The sequence below is a fragment of the Garra rufa genome, chromosome 22, assembly GCF_049309525.1.
Source record: "Garra rufa chromosome 22, GarRuf1.0, whole genome shotgun sequence".
Classification (NCBI taxonomy): domain Eukaryota; kingdom Metazoa; phylum Chordata; class Actinopteri; order Cypriniformes; family Cyprinidae; genus Garra; species Garra rufa.
The window spans coordinates 20651591-20668665 of NC_133382.1; the positions used below are offsets into that span (position 1 = coordinate 20651591).

Consider the following 17075-nt stretch of genomic DNA (forward strand, 5'->3'; position numbering starts at 1 on the left):
CTCACTTTCCCCTCTCATCGTGGAACCCTACAGCCAAGGTCCCAACGAATCCAGCGAGGACTGATAGGCGCCAGTCGTGAACCCGTTTCCAGAAACGCTCTGATTGGTGTACAGTGTCAATCCTACCAGCTGCAAAGCCAATACTGTCATTGTTATTGTATATTCCCTCATCCTGGAGGGGATTATAATAACAATCATAGTCCTGGCGTGTTGGAATTCCCATTTCTGAGCACCGTATCTAGAAGCATACATCAAGTGAAAAAAAAAAAAAAAAAAAAAAAACTTGACTGTACTCATTCTGGGGCCAGAAAGGTGTATTTCACTTTCCCTCTCTCTCCCAATCTCTCTCTTTCTACCTTCTGCCCAAAGTGTTCCTTTTGTTGTTGTCTCTTTTCTCTCTTCTCTTTAGAAAAAGGGGGAAGCAGCCGACGACTACGCCGTTCTTTGCTGTGGGTGTTTGTTCCTCTTTCCTCTCTCTATTCTAGCTACAACACCCGTGGTTACCCCCTCGCCTCCTCCATAGCGACGCTAGCTGGAGGCGTGCACACCAGTGAACCACCTGCGGGGAGAACCACACTCACCTCAACACAACACACCCAAAACCCACTTACACCCGACACCACCACACTCACACCACTGTTTTGGTTTTGTTTGTTTGTTTTGTTTGTTTGTTCTTCTTTCTACAGGTCTGTGTCAGTCAGTGGTCTGGTCTTTCCTCACGGCATCAAAACATGCCTCGCCCAACAGACCCCGTTGGTCACTGGGAGGACTTGGAAATCTGGCTAAGCGCCGTGACGGACAGCCTCTTACCCAAAGCCGCCGAAGCTGTCAAACACCAGACACAAGACCAACTGGACAACAACATAACAGGCATCATGAAACATAATCCAGGTCAGAGCTACGGACACAAAGAGCTAGCAAAGATCACTGGCTCCCTGAGTCACACCCTCATCGCCTCCCTCAAACGGAGCGACCGACAAGCCGCCTATCACCAGCAGGAGCTGAAACGCGCACAGCGACGCATCGAGCAGCTAGAGCTGGAGGCTCAAGATCGACGGGAAGGGTCCAATGAGACGGATCCCAGAGCAACTGAGGAGATCGCTAGACTACAAGAAACTCTAGCAAACCACACACAAGAAATGGAGCACGCAAAGTCCGCCCGCGCCGACCTCAGCGACAAGCTACAGTACGCAGAGCAGCTACTGGAAAAGGCAAGGCTGGACTTCCGAGACAAGAACAGCAGAATTAAAGCCCTCGAAACACATCTGAACGAGGCAAGAACTGAGATAAGTTACCTCACTCAACAACTTGACAACATGAAAGAGGAATTTGACAGTGTCAAAAATGAACTCAGATATGCTTATGAACTGCGCCCTGAGCCAACCAGGACGCAACGGGCCCCGGCCTCACCCCTGCTAAGCAGGCCCGGATCCCCTGTTCCTGAAATGTCACGTGAACAAAAGGGGGAGGGAGCGACTCAGAAACCCTCGCCAGCTCCCTCTGAAGAAACCTACCTCACACCCAAGCTACGAGAACTCCCCAAGGCCAGCCATAACCCATCACGTGGCATGGACCTCAAAGACCTTGACAAGCTGGCCCGAAACATCAGCAAATTCACCCCGAGTGTGCCAGATGGTCAAGACGTCCACTCTTACTTGAATGATGTCGATTTTCACTTAGAAATGAGACCCAACGTTACTGACAAAGACAGACTTTATGTGCTGCGAACGACATCCAGCCCTGAAGTGCGGAGCTTCCTGGACCGACAGCCTTCTCACACAAAGAATGACTACCAGTCGCTCCGCCAAGCCCTCATCAAGGAATTTGCAGTCCCGGAATCAGAGCAAGGACTGGTGGCCGCCCTGGAGACAAAACAGGGTCGTCATGAATCCTCCCAGGCATACTATAGCCGGCTTAGAGAAGCATACTTCGGAGCTCGCAATGAACCTGATATGGAGCAGGACATGAACTTTAAGACTCTCTTTCTGAGAAATCTCCATCCTGCGGTAAGCCACCACCTTGGCGTCCTTGCATGCCCACAAACAATGACGTCTCAACAGCTGCGAGACCTGGCGCACAAAGCCTACGGCAAGCAAAAGATGGCATCAGAAAAGGGCACCAAGTCTACTGCAGTTCTTGATTTTAACACACAATGTCAAGAAATGACCCTAGAGGGCGCCCAACACCAAGAAAGCTTCAAGCCACCTCCTAGAGAATGGAGACCATCCTCGTTCAACAGAGAGCGTGACTTTCACTTTGGCGCCCGACCTACACAAAGAAACGACCGCTGGGATGGACCACGCGGACGACAACACTCACCTGAACGCTACTGGGAAAAATCCTGGTACCATCCAAGACCTCGTGAGAATCGATGGGAGAGATCATGGAGTCAGCCAACCTCATCAGGAAGTTCAGGAAATGGCTCGTGGGAATCTAATGCAACCAGTCCGACAAATCGACGAAAAAACTTACAAAGATTCCACACTGGTCAAGCTCAAGCTGAATCTACACATGAAGAAAAGACATTGCCGTGTTTTGATTCACAAGAACTGATGAGAATGATGATGCAAGAGTTCTTCAAATGCAAAGAGGAGGATCGGAAGTGGGAAAAGAAAGAAAAACCCACTGCGGCCTGACTAGCGGCCAGACAAGAAGGCAACGACCACCTACTCCAACAAACCACACAGAACAGCACCTCTTCTCCTTACCCCAAGAACACTGTAACTGTCATAACTTCAGATGGACAAGAAAGCTTCTTTAAACATCCAGAGCAAGAGACAGAAACTGACTCAACACATGACACGTCAGATCACAGAAGCTTCCAACAAACACCTGCTGATATAACCACTCAATCACCTGAAAGTGCTGTCCTAGTCGTCTGCCACTCCTCCGAAGAACACAGAATCAGTCCTGAACTCGTACCTATCTCATCTCAAACTCCAGCCCCTCAACTCCTAGGCGATCTCACCGAGAAAGGTACAACGAGAAAGTTTTACCTTCCCATCACCATCGAGGGTCATGTCAAAGTGGAAGCCCTTCTAGACACAGGAGCCGACATCACTCTAATGTCAACTGAACTCCTTGAGAAAATTCAAAGAACGATAACTGATGGAACTTTCAAACCCCAAAAGTGCGAACTGAACCTGCAAGCATACTCAAACATGGGCCTACAGCTGAAACATGTGGCCCCAATTCACCTAACAGTGGGACCGATCAATCTCATCCATCCAGTCTACATCTCACCTCTAAACAACTATCCGCTCCTCATAGGAAAGGATCTGCTAAATCGCTTCAAACCCTTGATAGACTTTAAGCACCTGAAGTTGTGGACGCAAGTCCGTGAGCCATCGCCCTTCCAGTCAGTAGTCCCCAATGAGTCGCAGTGTCAAGCCACAGACGTTGCCTTCAATTTGCTTAGTGACAATGCAGTGTCAAAGTCAAGGCCAAGCTCAAGTTCAACGCCAAGCAGCAAAGAACAAGGCCCTTCCCTCTGCTCACTGCAAGCGTGGGACTCAGGTCCCCCTCAACTCAGAACTGCCATAAATGTCCAAGACACTTTAGTATCTGTCGCAGTGCTAGCCCCTGGGCAGGAAAACTCAGCCGGCAGCCTGAATCTCTTCAAAGCAACGAAGCACAGACACCAAAGGACACCAGACTCAAGAAAGCAGATCACCAAGGACTTAAAGAAATTCTACATGAGTACAGGGACTCTTTTGCAAAGGACGTCCCGGACTGTGGCCCAATGAAACTGATGCCCACAGCGTAAGTCCATGACTGCCCAGACAATCACCAGGGCAATCTGAAAGCGGGCGTGGTCCGGCTCAACAGCGACCCTTGCCCATCACAACCATTCAATACATTTCATGCCCTCCCACCCATCCCGATGGCTACAGCTCTTACCCGCCACCAACATACCACTGGTATGCAACACCCCTCCTCCTCCCACATCAGCAGACCTGCCCATTTCTGCTCACATCTTCGAACTTTACTCTCCTACGAGTTCTACACTTGACTAATCCACGTCTTCAGACCTCCACACCCTCCAATCCATCAAGAACATGCTGCATCTGCTAACTGATGCCCTCACATATGTCTCTGAGCCCCTAACTGCGCCAAAGCTTGTAGTCCCTCAGAGCCAAAGGGGGATGAGGCTTAGGCATGCATACGATGCACCATGCGCAGTGCACTGTGGTGCCAAAACCACCTACAACCCATTCAAACAGGTGGCACAGTGGCCTGGCATACAACAAGATGTGGCAGATTACATAGAAGGATACCTGATGTATTGCCAGCTTCAACCAAGAAACCCAAGCCACCGAGCATAACTCAAAATTGAAAAATTATGCAGGAAATATAGAGACATTTGGATGTAAAGCCCCATACTAACCATCTCCTTCGCACAAGGAACTCAGTGTTGGAAACAAAGTGTGGTATTACGGTTCCGCCATCCTTGGCAGAACACTCCCTATCGCCAGTCGGAGAAAGTCCTTACCCCACTGAAAGGAATCCCACAAGCTCTCGCCTGTTGCCCACCAAACCAAAAGCGCAGCAAGGCAGTTCCTCAATAGGTTCGCCAAAAGCCGATAAAGAAACATTGGGACTCCAACCGACAGCAAAAGGGGGAAGACCAAACCCACTGACACAGACCGACAATTCATGACTATGCCTCACACTAACATGATTTCTATCCTTCTAGGTGAACACACAGCTAACTTCCTAAACACAACACAAATCACCTAAACATTCTCCTCTGCCGCACTGCTAGGACCAACCTCCACCCAGCAGAGAGGAGCTGCTCCACACATGTGACACTTATCCTTACTGTCTAACCTCAGTCAGTGTCATTGTGTCTCTTCGTGTTTTCCTTTTTCTCCCTTTCTCTATGTGTCCCTTCCTTCTAGCCCTTATCAGAAACTTACCTAACTTTTCTTTGAAGTCTAGGCCGCTTAAGAGGAGATTGACTCAGTACACCAAATTATTTGCAAATCACTGCCAGAAACGTTAACGATATAGGCGACCCCGCCAAACCATGATCTTCGTGATTAACTGTCCCATTGTTATTTTCTATCTCCAGGTAGATGTTATGATTCACCGCCCTGTTTCTCTGCGTAATCAGGATTACCAATAGCTAACCGCAAAGTCTACCTCTAAAGGTGTATGGCCGATTCGACCCTATGATGTTTTCCAGACCAAACTACACCCTATCAGCCCCCAAAAGTCTTGGGCCGACACCCGTCAGACACGGGAAGCCCTTGCCCACATGCAGGCAGATGTGAACCACATGCTGCGCTAATTACAGAAAATGATCGTAACCCAGGCTGAATTAAGCGGGTACAACCGGCGTCCCAAACGATTATTGGGCGCTCTGCTGGGGCTGGTGCGGCTGTAGGCACTCTGTTTAACATTCTAAACCTAGCCACCTTAAAACGACATGCGAACAAACTCCAAGCTGAATTACGATTTAGCAACGTCATAAATCTTAACGAACGGTTCACAGTCATACCAAAACGGTTACGCTCAAACGCAACGCCTAGTTACTCCCATGGCCCATGCGCTACGAGAAAGAGACTCCTTAATGGATAGCCCGCCTTGAATACGATCCCAAGCACTGTCTGACGTAGCACCTGATCGAGCACACGTCTACACCGCCTCGTTGAACTCCCGATACTCCGGTCAATCAAGACCGCCAAATTAACAATAATTCTCACCGATGCGGCCCTACGTCATTTCAAGTGCCTCTAACTGTACCAGGCCAAATAACTAAATCCCTGCACCAGTATTCAGCTAGTGATGGAGATTTTGTTTGTGTCTTGTGTGTGCCTTGTTCTCTCTCTCTGCCTCTTGTTCCAGTGCCTGCCGATGTTCACACCAGAAACATCGCCAGCCAAAAGGGGGAATGTGTAGGAATGCGGAACAAAGCACCCAAACAGAAGTGTTCACATTTCTGTTAATCAAAAAGAATCCTCCTCCCAGCCATAAAATTTTAACATGACCATCACATGATAATCACCAGACGCTAATTGTATGGACCGCTTTTGTCGAGATCTGCGTCTTACGCATCCAGAGAGAAGAAAACGCTCTCTGTCTCAAAGCACCTAAGAAACAAACCTCCAGTCTTCTGAAATAAAGCTGGCATGGCACATGATGCGTCCAGCGTGACTCACATGGTTTTTCGGACTTCCTGTCCCCCTCTCCTCTGACATTCCAAAACACCCCGTCTCTCAATAGAGATACGTACACTGCAAAGACAAACTTTAAGAGACAATCAACTTATTAGTATTGCTATTAGAGCAACAGTATGTTCTCTTTTATATGCCTGCTGTGTTTTATGTGATGATTGGAGTTTAATCTATGCATTATATGCCTTTAAGAAGTTGTCAAATGTATTAGCATGCAAGCGATATACTATTGTTTGATACGGGATGAATGATCTTGGCGGTTGCAGTTTGTCTGAGTGAATGAGAAAATGATATTTTGTATACTTTGTGCATAAATAGTTTATTGAAGTTAATGACAGAAATTGCAGAGAAATCCATATCCTAATAAGTCACGAACCAGAAGGAATTACAGGACAGAAAGGGGTTGGCGAGACCCGCCTCTTTAGCAATGCCATTGGATCCCAGCATCGTGGGACGTGCCCTAGCGGCCCGTTTAAAACTTCATGTTCCTAACAGAACGAGGCGAACTCAGCAAGAACTCAGCGAACTAAGAGCTCCCAGCTCTTGCCTCACGCCTTTCGCCTCTTGTGGTTTGAGTGCTTTTCCATCTGCGCTCGACCGCTCGACCACTCGACCAAGCACGCGACGGTGCCATCAAAACTCTACAGAACAAACTGAAACTTCGTGACTGCCAGACTCTTCAAAGTCTCGCAACTCTGATACAGAAGAGCTCCGAACGCATCAACCTGCGTAACCAGGCAACCGAAAGATCGGCTCCAGCCAACCCACTCCTCCACGTCGAGGGATTTCCCAAACTACGTCATCGACCAGCAACCAACCAGAACTTTCGCTCAGACGAGCCCCCGGAACCCCCGTTCCCGGCACAAACGCAAGTAACAAGATCTCTGTTTACTTCGCTGAAACTGGTGCAAAATACTCCCTAAGTAGTTAAAAGCTAAGTCTCTGCTTTTGTGATTTTCTAAGGTTGCGATCTAGGAACTAGTTAAGATACTAGAACATTTGGGGTTCTCTTCAACTCAGTAATTTCTCCTCCCCGGAACCGTATGAGTGTGACTGTGTGTGTGTGTGTGTGTGTGTGTGTGTGTGTGTGTGTGTGTGTGTGTGTGTGTGTGTTTATTTGTGTTTAGTAGATTAGCGTTGTGTCTTAGAGTAGTTCAATAAATCATTGTTTCATTAAAAGAAGTGTCTTGACTTTATGTTCACAAAAGTTCTATCTGTGTTTAGATCAAGCTACCTCAGCTTTAAAATTTCCTAACGTAATATTTTGGTTTATTTGTGATCTTGGCCAGGAACATAATATAAACCTTTTGAGTTAATACATTATGCTGAATTGACCACTTTGCTGGACGAATGGTTAAGAAGTGTAATCTATTAATTCTGAATCAATTTAATCAAGTTTCGAATCTTTCGATTCGATTCCTTATTTGAATCATTATAAATTTGAGCTAATTAATTCCTTACATCAAGATGTCAAAAATGTTGTCATGTTGCAAAAAGTATAAATGTACGGTGTACGCACCGTTCATTCACATGTACACATATGGCCGTAAGCAAAACAAATAACGCGTTATCACATTCGCGGCAAATTGCTAATCGGTGTAGTGGTGCCGGGAGAAGTGGGTATATGCTCCATGATTTTGGCGAATGCAGGACACTACTGAATAATGTGCATCAGAGGGGATTTAAAAAGTGGAAGTGTGTATACACCGTATACTTGCGTACACCCTCCACTACACCACCGTTGCAAATTGCCGTGCCACTGGTCTTTCATGTTTCTAACATGCAGTCAAGTGTATATGACATAAAAATATATTTTGTAATATCGTGCAATCAGTGCTATCTGCTAGCAAACTTTAGCGATTTTTTTGCAAACGTTTATTTACAAAACAACACCATAAACACAAACACAAGATTGAAGGTAATATACATATAATGAAACATTGTCATAAAAATCCTTATTAAAGACAAAAATTACTTGCATTTATAGGTCTGCTTGCTCGAGTGAGCAGCCATGTTGGAAATTTCTCTTAGCCCTTCGTTTGAAGTGAGGTCCCGAAAAATCTTCGTTTGGAGGGCTATCTGGCCCTTCCCCTTACCCCTACCTCTCCAACCAAATGAGAAATGAGACACCCCTACCCCTTTACGTGAACGCACAAAATGGAGGGGTAGGGCTAAGTGTATGGGTAAGGGGTAGAATTGGGATTGAGCCAAAGTCAGAATTGTGAGATATAAACTCAATTCAGCCTTTTTTTTTTTTTTTTTAAATTGCAAGATGTAAACACACAATTGTGAGTTACAAAGTCATAACTGCAAGATATAATCTCTCAATTCTGACTTTTTTCTAGCAAATGTGAGATAGAATAGCGACAAGACAAAAACAGAATAGCTGGATATAAAAATAAAGTCAGAATTTTGAGATTAAAAACTAGCTATTCAGTTTTTTTTCTAGCAAATGCGAGTTTATATCTCACAATTCTAAGTTACAAAGCCACAACAGTGAGATATAAACTCACAATTGTGAGTTATAAAGACTGAACAGCGGGATATAAACTCACAATTGCTATAAATAAAGTCAGATTTATCAGATATAAAGTCATAACTGTGAGATCTAAACTTACAGTTCTAGAAAATGCGAGACAGAAAAGCTGGACATAAACTCACAATTCCTAGAAATAAAGTCAGAATTGAGAGATAAAAACTAGCAATTCTGACTTTTTTCCCCTCACAATTGTGAGATTATATCTCACAATTATGAATATTGTGATATAAACTCGCAAGTTATAAAGTCTAGTTCTGAGGAGAACAAAAGACAGATTTGTTCTCAGAATTGCAAGTATATCCCCCAGTTTCACAGACATGGCTTAAGGCTAGTCACAGACTAAAATGCATGTTTGAACTGTCTCAACTATATATCTTGCTCTGACATATCTTAAAATACTCCATTGTTATGTCTCAAGATGCACACCTGTAATGTTTTCTTCTAAGGCATTTATATAAAAGCTGCCTTAATTTAATGTCTTAATTTAACTAAGGCCTAGTCCTGGCTTAAGCTTACCCCTGTCTGTGAAACCAGACCTATATCTCACAATTCTGACTTACTCGCAATTGTGTGTTATAAAGTTAGAACTGTGAGATATGAACTCGCAATTTTGAGAGAAAAAAAGTCAATTGTGAGATATAAACTCGTAATTCTAGGAAAAAAAGAATTGTGAGTTTATATCTTGCAATTCTGACTTCATTTCTCAGAACTGTGATGGAGTTTCTCAAAATCATGCAATTCTGATTTTATAACTTGCAACTGTAAGTTTATCTCTCAAAAACCTGAGATTGAAAAAAAGTCAAAATTGTGAGTTTGTATTACGCAATTCCGAGAATAAAACTTTGAGTTGTAAGATAAAAACTTGCTATTTTATTTTTTATTCAGTGGCAGGATTCCACAGTTCCACATTCCCCTACTTTTTCATTTTACAGACAAAACATTCTTCAAAATACACTATATTGCCAAAAGTATTCGCTCACCCCCTTCTAATGAACAGGTTTAACTACTTTAGTAATTGACTTGTACGTATGGGTACAGTCATTTTAGACAAATCCGAAACTTTTGCAACAGAGATGGAAATACAATTTTTAAATACATTAGTTATGTTTCCATATTTGTTGCCACAGTTTTAGAAGTGCCTATTTCTGTTTTAAAGAAGGGGTGTCCCAATACGTTTGTACAAGTCATTGGTGTTTGGTGACGAGTTTTTGGCTCAAGGTCTGCATTTAAAGTCACACCAGAGGTGTTCAGCTGGGATTAGGATTTGGCTTTATGCAGACCAGTCAAGTTCTTCCACACTGACTGAATCAATCATTTCCATTTGAACCTTGCCTTATACACAAAGGCACTGTCATGTTAGAATTGAAGAGGGTCCTGTCCAAACTGTTGCTATAAAATTAGAAGCACACAATTCCCTAGAATATAATTTTATGCTTAAACATTAAGATTTGTACTCATGGAAATTACTAAAGTAGTCAAACCTGTTCATTAGAAGGGCAATACTTTTGGCAATATGGTGCATCTTTTTTTTATGTCCCACAGTCATTCATACAGGTTTGGAAGCACATGTAAGTGAGTAAATGAACTTTCCTTTTTGTTTTAACTACCCCTTTAAGTTATATTCATACATCACAATGCACAAATAACAACTGCATAAAATCATTATGCAATGATGCATCTTATTACCACATAATACCATAATCTATGATGTAAAGACAGAAATGTGAGGATATGCAGATATTGCAGTTTCAGAATTAAACAAGAGTCTCAGACTACTTATAAAACAATCGAATGCATAGATATTAAAAAAAAACTTTACAGCCAACACTTCTGTTTTAGATCCCCTTCTCACCCTTTCATTAATTTCTAATTATCAATGGTAGCAAAATAACACATTACCATCACTGTTCAGAGCTTAGATGCCACAGTATATTTGCTCATTAAAATCCCATTTTCATATGTCCTAAATATAGCAAAGTGCCATCTAAAAAAGTACAGCAGAAAATTGGAAATCATCAAACTTCCACCATAACTAATTATATTATGTTGTAAATTGCATAACAGCCCTCTTCATCACGTCCCATCCTACTAAAACACAGAATGCCACGCCATGCTGTAAGCCGAAGCCCCAGTCTGACGGGTTTCACAAGCTACGTGCTCCTTCACAGGACACCTTAACGTAATCAAATAGGATTGTTCTCCATACTCTCGGGCTTCCGTATATTTGCTTTATGAGCGCACGCCTCGATTCATCCTCTATTGGATGGCGGTTCCAGGCGACTGCTTTTCATTTGCCCTGTTAGCGCTGTCCACCCCTCTTTTTGCTATCGACTTGCTGTCTTTATATTTCGCCCATGGTAGGCCTAAGCCAGCTATCACACAATAAAGAGCTTGTCAGGCGGCCCACCAGAGGCATAAGCTGTCTCCCGTCGTAGCAGAGACACCTCTCCTCTCACGGCCTGACAGATCCGTCTGTGTGCAAGGATGCGCTGAACATTTCCTGCTACTGTTCGACACCTTTCCACCATCTGCAAAATTCACAGAACCAATGAATCCGGTGAGATGAGCACCTCAGCTTTTTGCACATATAACGCGACTTCTTAGAAAGCCTATGAAGTCGGCTGAGTGTAAAAGTTTGGGGATGTATCGCTTCAGACTTGCTTTCAAACATGAGAGTTGTGGGGAAAAAAATGGCTTCCCACAAAAAAGAAAAAATCTAATCAAATTAACATTCGCCCTGTAATCGCGTTCCTCCACACTTGATTAAGTTTATAGACGATCTGTCACTCCCTGGCTCCCCTTTTGCATATTTCATAATTACTATCAGCCACACAGTTTTTAATTTATTTCTTTAAAAAAAAAACACAGCAGGCTAAACAAGGCTTGGTAAAGAAATGATCTCTTCGTTCCTACCAAAAAACAAAATAAACAATGTTCGATGCCGTTCCCGGCAACTCTACAACAGTCCTCAAATTGTTTACAGCGTTCTGTAGTTGGATAAGGCCTTGAAGGACACACTTTTTCCCATTACAAAAAGTTATTTTACAATTATTGTTCTCTGCTCAAGGTAATCTGTACATGTCTTGGCTCTGCTTCCTTTCTGTGGAGTTCACGGAGAAGAAATTGTGTCCTCTTCACCTATCTAAACTGCCTAAGTTTTAAAGCTCTTTCACAGGGACAGTGTGCGCTCAAGCGATTCACCGGAGGAAGATTAGCTGAGCTTCACAATGAATTCGAATTTAAATTTGACAGACATGTTCAAACAAAGAGAGAAGCAGCTGTTTACCTGTGATTGTGATTCAGAGCCATCTGTAATGACAAAAACTCAGGCTGTTATCCAAATTGACTTTAAGCTCATTCAAACTGCCACGTATTTATTTTTTCATATTTATTTGAGGTGAAAACAGGTTGTAAGATTAAATCCGCACTGTGAAAACTGGATTTTCAGTAATTGCCGTCCAAAGTATTATCAATCAGTAATTATTCCTAATTATGCTTTCATATTACATAAAGTCCAAGAGAAATTTGGACTTAGTATCTCAACACCTGCATAGCTGACACTCAGGTAAAAAAAAAAAAAAAAAAAGCAAAGACAGTACTTGTACAAGTTTCCCTGTGCCATGTATTGAAGCTGGCACCATTTTGTCCTTGATGGTGAGCAAATAGAAGAGTAGGGATGCATTTTTGAACTAAACAAATGAACATTTTGTCTTTACACAGGTGCAGCTAATACATTACAACCATGAACTGTACACAAACTACACAGAAGCTGCTAAGAGTCCAAATGGCCTGGTGATAGTGTCTATATTTATGAAGGTGAGTAATGATCATACACTCAAAAACTGAAAGTGAAAGCTCAGAAACATTTCAGATTTAAAACTTAAATTTTATATTTAAACAATATTTTATTTGTGTAATCTCAACCAATCCTATGTACCATCCACTGCAGTTTGTTTCTCAGAAAATTATAAATTACAAATGATTCACTCAAAATAGGCAATCATTGTTTTTGTTTTTACTGTTGAATTTATCCTAAAGATGATGATTAACAATAACTATATACACTACCAGGCAAATGTTTTTGAACAGAAGTCTCTTCTGCTCACCAAGCCTGCATTTATTTTATCCAAAGTACAGTAAAAACAGTAAAAATGTGAAATATTTTTATGATTTAAAATAGCTGGTTTCTATTTGAATATATTTTAAAATGTAATTCATTCTTGGGATTTCAAAACTGAATTTTTAGCCTCATTACTCCAGTCACATGATCCTTCAGAAATCATTCTAATATTTGCTGATCAAAAAACTTTGTTTAAAACTTTTTTCAGGTTTCTTTGATGAATAGAAAGTTCAGAAGAACAGCATTTGTCTGAAATAGAAATCTTTTATAACATTATAAATGTCTTTATCATCAATTTAAAGCATCCTTGCTAAATAAAAGTATTAATTTCTATAATTCCCTGACTCCAGTTTATTTCAGATAAATGCTGATCTTTGGATCTTCCTATCCTGAAAAAATGTACTATGTACTGTTTTAATTACTGATTATGATAATTACATCTATTATTATATACTGTATAAAACTAATAATAAATGTTTCTTGAACAGCAAATCAGCCTATTAGAATGATTTTTGAAGGATCATGTGCTTAAAATGTAACTTTGATCATAGGAATAAATTACATTTTAAAATATATTCAAATAGAAAGCAGTTATTTTAATTAGTAAAAATATTTCACAATATTACTGATTTTACTGTATTTTGGATCCAATAAATGCAGGCTTGGTGAGCAGAAAAGACTTCTTTAAAAACATTAAAAATCTCACTGTTCAAACACTTTTGACTGGTAGTGTACATAGTATAAAGTACAGCATCTAGTTTGTTTCTCAATTTGAATTAGCACATTCATTCTTTGGATGGAGGGATGGATAGAGGAAGAGACTGAAACAATTAGCCATGCAATTAGCAGACAACAGGCAAACTAAGTGTGCATCTCCCGGTCATTCTGGAAGGACAAGGTTATGAAATAACTTTCCCCTTCTTTACTAAAGGACAGTGAGTAGACATGTCTGCAGAGACACAGAGAGACCATTACATAATGTTTTCCCTCAGGACAAGAGTTCAAGCTAAGATAATTAACCCATCCAGTGTCATTGGCAGACTTAGTCCTCTTTTCCCTTGACGTGAGTCTGGTCCAGTCACCTCTGCTGTCTGTCCATATGGAAGACGCCTAATTCATGCTAAATAATTACAGTCTGTGCATCAAAACCTAATACGGTCAATCTCCATTTACTATCAAAAGACAGTAAGACAGACATCTGGGCTAAGATGACAATTATTATATTCAGTGGCTTCTCCTAGTTTTCTTAATGATATTTAGTGCCAGTTTATCAGGAAGTGACTATTTTGTTCTTTTTGACTTGGATGGAAACGGTGCTTATTCACTAATGTTATAAGTGATATTCCAGTTTTGCACTTAGTTAAATTTGCAACTGAAAACCCAGCTACTGATGTGATTCATTCGGCTGTGCTAAAATCGGCAACTGGCCAAAAAAAAGCTTGCTGATTTTGATTCGAAAAACCATATAAATATTTGTGCTGTGCAACAATTATTTATGATTAATCGCATCCAAAATAAGTGTATATTTATTATGTGTATATATATATAAACACACACACACACACACACACACACACACACACACACACACACACACACACACAGTATATATTTTGAAAATATTTACATGTATTTTTTATATAATTAATATTATATATAAATATATTTAATATATAACATAATTTTTCCTAAATATATCCGTGCATGTGTGTGTATTTTAATATACATAAATACACAGTACACACACACATATTATGCAAACAAAAACGTTTATTTTGGATGTGATTAATCATTGCACGGCACTAATAAAAATAAAGTGAAAAAAGGAAAATGTAAATATTAGCATTGCATTTTTAAGTGTACTTTAAAATAATTGTATTTTTATTTAATACTCTTTTTTTTTTAAATATAATACTTTTTGTTGCATATATTATTTCGTTTTTTTTTTTTAAAGAAATTTAACTAAATAAAATACAATAATACTATTATTAATTGTTTCCTTTTTTAATGGTTACACTATAAAAAAGCACCAAACCAAATTTTCAGGTGCCCTCTAGACCGAAAAACACATGTGCAGCCCTGATTATTTGCAAAAAAAAAAAAAAAAACTATAAAAAGTGTAAAAGTATACTGTAAGATTTGACTAATATAGCATTCGACTTGTTTAATGATTTGAGAACACATTCAAACTATCAGCTCTATTTAAGAAAAAACTGACAAGTTCGAGAGCTAATAGTGTTGATATAATACGTCACCCTGGACCACAAAACCAGTCATAAAGGTATATATTTTTCGAAATTGAGATTTAAACATCAACTGAAGGCTGAATAAATAGGCATTCCATTGATTTATGGTTTGTTAGGACAGAACAATGTTTGGCTGAGATGCAACTATTTGAAAATCTGGAATATCAAAATATTGAGAAAAATAAGCGTTTTTAAAGTTGTCCAAAGGAAGTTCTTTGCAATGCATATTACTAATCAGAAATTAAGTTTGAATATATACAACATACACTATATTGTCAAAAGTATTGGGACACCCCCTTGTAATGAAAAGGTTTGACTACTTTAGTCATTTCCAATCTTAAACAAATCTTAATGTTTAAGCATGTAATGATATTCTAGGGAATTGTTTGCTTCTAATATTTGGACAGGACCCTTGCTATTCTAACATGACAATGCCTTTGTGTATAAGGCAAGGTTAATAGAGAAATGATTGATTCAATCAGTGTGGAAGAACTTGACTGGTCTGCAGAAAGCCAAGTCCTAATCCCATCTGAACACCTCTGGTGTGACTTTAAATACAGACCTTGAGCCAAAATCTCATCGCCAAACACCAATGACTTGTACATACAAAATGGACAAAAGTTTTGGGACACCCCCTTCTTTAGAACAGAAAAAAGCACTTCCAAAACTGTGGCAACAAAGATGGAAGCATAATTCATGTATTTAAAAATTGTATTTCCATCTCTGTTGCACCAGTTTTGGAAGTGTCTAAAATGACTAGCCATATGTACAAGTCATTAGTGCTTGGCGATGAGTTTTTGGCTCAAGGTCTGCATTTAAAGTCACACCAGAGGTGTTCAGCTAGGATTATGACTTAACTTTATGCAGACCGGTCAAGTTCTGAATCAATCATTTCTGTTTGAACCTTGCTTTATACACAGAGGCATTGTCATGTTTGAATAGGAAAGGGTTGTGTCCAAACTGTTGCTCTACAATTAGAAGCACACAATTCCCTAGAATATCATTATATACTTAAACATTAAGATTTGTACTAATGGAAATTACTAAAGTAGTTAAACCTGTTCATTAGAAGAGGGTGTCCCAATACTTTTGGCAATACAGTGTATCTTCATGGAACATGATCTTTACGTAATATCCTAATGATTTTTGGCATAAAAGAAAATCAATCATTTTGACCCATACAATGTATTTTTGGCTATTGCTACAAATATACTGTACCTGTGCTACTTATGACTGGTTTTGTGGTCCAGGGTCACATATAACCATATGAGTCTAAATAGTATGAATGCAAAGGATCCCAAAAAAAATGCACCATGCATCATGGGAGGGACGAACACAAAATGGAGAAGCCAGCCATTTTGTTTGTGGTATAAACAGCTACTTGTATGGATTGCAAAGGCAATATTCTTAGTAACGCAAAAACATTGATTGCGAGAGAAAGTAATAGCAATTCTTTTTTCACGCACTGTGTAGTCAAGCCTAATTATTTCTTGGTAGAGATAATGGCTAGCCGTAGCCACAGGTTATATCACAGAAAGTCTCAAAATAATGCGACTAAGACTTTTAAGCCGCAGACTTCTCTGTTCACTCAATGAGGAGGTCAAAAGAAAAGTGATTTGTGTTGTAGTCACAAGGCACATCGTTTAGACTGAAAGTGTCTCAAATTAGCAAGTAAAGTGGAGTCAAAGAAAAGCACAGTAACTGTGTCTCTTTGGCTCCATTCATGCTGTTTTACTTGCTAAAAGCAGTCACAATTTTTGAAAAACTTTTCATTGCGAACACGTCAGTGTGTCGTAAGTGGTTCTATCAGGTGTCATTTAATTACAGAACACTGTTCAAGGTTCATCCCAATGCATCTGAGTGAAGTAAAAACTGTTTCAGATCCTTAATGGATCAAGTAAATTTCAAGAGACGTGACTCTGGCACCTGAGTTTTTTACGTTAGAAACTAAATTTTTTTTCTCAGTCATGTTGTCTGCCATTTAGAAATAA

General features: G+C 40.4%; 1 protein-coding gene across 1 annotated transcript in view; it reads left to right on the forward strand.

The window, feature by feature from the left end:
• The window catches only part of ca10a (carbonic anhydrase Xa), a 232012-nt gene that overhangs the window by 198966 nt on the left and 15971 nt on the right, over window positions 1-17075 (forward strand). The gene's annotated exons all lie outside the window — the stretch shown is intronic.